Source organism: Ascaphus truei, chromosome 18, assembly GCF_040206685.1.
Source record: "Ascaphus truei isolate aAscTru1 chromosome 18, aAscTru1.hap1, whole genome shotgun sequence".
Taxonomy (NCBI): domain Eukaryota; kingdom Metazoa; phylum Chordata; class Amphibia; order Anura; family Ascaphidae; genus Ascaphus; species Ascaphus truei.
In genome coordinates this window covers 36,239,863-36,242,362 of record NC_134500.1, presented here as the reverse complement: position 1 = coordinate 36,242,362, position 2,500 = coordinate 36,239,863, and the positions used below count along the sequence as shown (strand labels likewise).

The window sequence follows — 2,500 nt, the reverse complement described above, 5'->3', positions numbered from 1 at the left end:
GGGGAAATGCGCGGCGTCTGTGTAGGACAGGCGTGGGGAAATGCGCCGCGTCTGTGTAGGACAGGCGTGGGGAAATGCGCGGCGTCTGTGTAGGACAGGCGTGGGGAAACGCGCGGCGTCTGTGTAGGACAGGCGTGGGGAAATGCGCGGCGTCTGTGTAGGACAGGCGTGGGGAAATGCGCGGCGTCTGTGTAGGACAAGCGTGGGGAAATGCGCGGCGTCTGTGTAGGACAGGCGTGGGGAAATGCGCGGCGTCTGTAGGACAGGCGTGGGGAAACGCGCGGCGTCTGTGTAGGACAGGCGTGGGGAAATGCGCGGCGTCTGTGTAGGACAGGCGTGGGGAAATGCGCGGCGTCTGTGTAGGACAGGCGTGGGGAAATGCGCGGCGTCTGTGTAGGACAGGCGTGGGGAAACGCGCGGCGTCTGTGTAGGACAGGCGTGGGGAAACGCGCGGCGTCTGTGTAGGACAGGCGTGGGGAAACGCGCGGCGTCTGTGTAGGACTGGCGTGGGGAAACGCGTGGCGTCTGTGTAGGACAGGCGTGGGGAAACGCGTGGCGTCTGTGTAGGACTGGCGTGGGGAAACGCGCGGCGTCTGTGTAGGACAGGCGTGGGGAAACGCGCGGCGTCTGTGTAGGACTGGCGTGGGGAAACGCGCGGCGTCTGTGTAGGACAGGCGTGGGGAAACGCGCGGCGTCCTGTGTAGGACTGGCGTGGGGAAACGCGCGGCGTCTGTGTAGGACAGGCGTGGGGAAATGCGCGGCGTCTGTGTAGGACAAGCTTGGGGAAATGCGCAGCGTGTGTTTAGGACAAGCGTGGGGAAACGCGCAGCGTGTGTGTAGTAGAGGCGTGGGGAAATGCAGCGTGTGTGTGTCAGGCGTGGGGTAACGCAGCGCGCGGACAGGCGTGGGGAAATGCAGCGTGTGTGTGTCAGGCGTGGGGTAACGCAGCGTGTGTGTATTGTATTGTGTGTCAGGCTTGGGGAAGTGCAGTGTGTGTCAGATGTAGGAACCAGCTGGAGTTTCTCTTCCTGGAAGCTGAGCTACTTTTGTCCCCCCCTCTGGCTCCTAGTAGAGCCTCACTTATCAGGGGAAGGGATGTACGTTTGGTGTCAGGCGAGGAACGGAAGACAAGCGCATCAAATTTCTTCATTCGTGCTGAAGCATTGTCCTGGAGCCGGCTGAAGTCACACACTGCTCTCCAACACCCACATTCCTCTCCACACATGCCAAAGCTCTGCCGCCTTTATTCACTAAAGCGAGCCGTTCTCAATCCTCCAAGGAAAGAACCGTTTGAATCACCGCGCACATCTCTCTGGCTTCTTTAAGGAAGGATCAACTTATTTTTGAATCTCAAATGTGTCCAGATCTGCTGCTCACTTTCCCAACGGCCGCTAACCCCACAAACACCCTAATTCCAGGCACTTGCCTTTCTTGCTCCGCAGGTCGTCGGCCGCCTCGCGCTGATGACTCCCAGACGTATCTTTTTCACCCGGTTTTTAATATCCGGTTTGAGCGCTTCCCAAAACGCCGCCTTTTTCCGCCGTCTCCGGCCAGTGGGATTCTCAAGTTGCATTTCTCGTATTAATGTGGCCGGCCTTTATTTCCAGGGTTGATTTAAGCTTGGCGCACTATAAAACCCACCCCGCGCTGGGCACGCACTCCCACTATGGCGCTCTTACCCCCTGCACCACTATGGCGCTCTTTCCCCTCCCCTACCCCCCCCATCACACACCACGCTCTTCCCCCCCCCCCCACACCACGCTCTTCCCCCCCCCCACACACCACGCTCTTCCCCCCCCACACACCACGCTCTTCCCCCCCCCCACACACCACGCTCTCCCCCCCCCACACAACCACGCTCTCCCCCCCCCCACAAACCACGCTCTCCCCCCCCCACACACCACGCTCTCCCCCCCCTACAAACCACGCTCTCCCCCCCACACACACCACGCTCTCCCCCCCCCACAAACCACGCTCTCCACCCCCCCACACACCACGCGCTCCCCCTCCCCCCACACCACTCTCTCCCCCTCCCCCCCCAACACCACTCTCTCCCCCTCCCCCCCAACACCACGCTCTCTCCCTCCCTCCCCCCCCACACACACCACTCTCTCTCCCTCTCGAGGATTGTCTAAAGATATTAGATAAAGTGCATACATTTTCCCAAGCTTTTGTTCATTATGGGGAAAACCAATTTAAATACTTATTTTTAAAGGGTGAGTCCTTCCTAGGGCCGCAGTGAATGAAGGGCAGAGGTTTATTCAGTAAGTTCGGCTTTTGATACCCGTTTACACACATCAGATAAGTGGAACCGCCTTTAAAATCCCTTTTTAATGTTTGTTTTCACGGTAGAACAATCTTTACTTAATCTCTCGCAAGACTGTGTGTAAAATGTGTATATATATGGCGTCTATCGCTTGGGATGTTTTATTTGGCAAATTATGGCTGCGGAATTAGTTTAAAGAGATAATGGGGCAGAGCGGTCTTTACCAGATAACCT

The 2,500-nt window shown here is 57.9% G+C and overlaps 1 protein-coding gene across 4 annotated transcripts in view; it reads left to right on the top strand.

Moving 5' to 3' along the window:
* The window catches only part of TLN2 (talin 2), a 170,441-nt gene that overhangs the window by 29,068 nt on the left and 138,873 nt on the right, over nt 1-2,500 (top strand). The window lies entirely within an intron of this gene.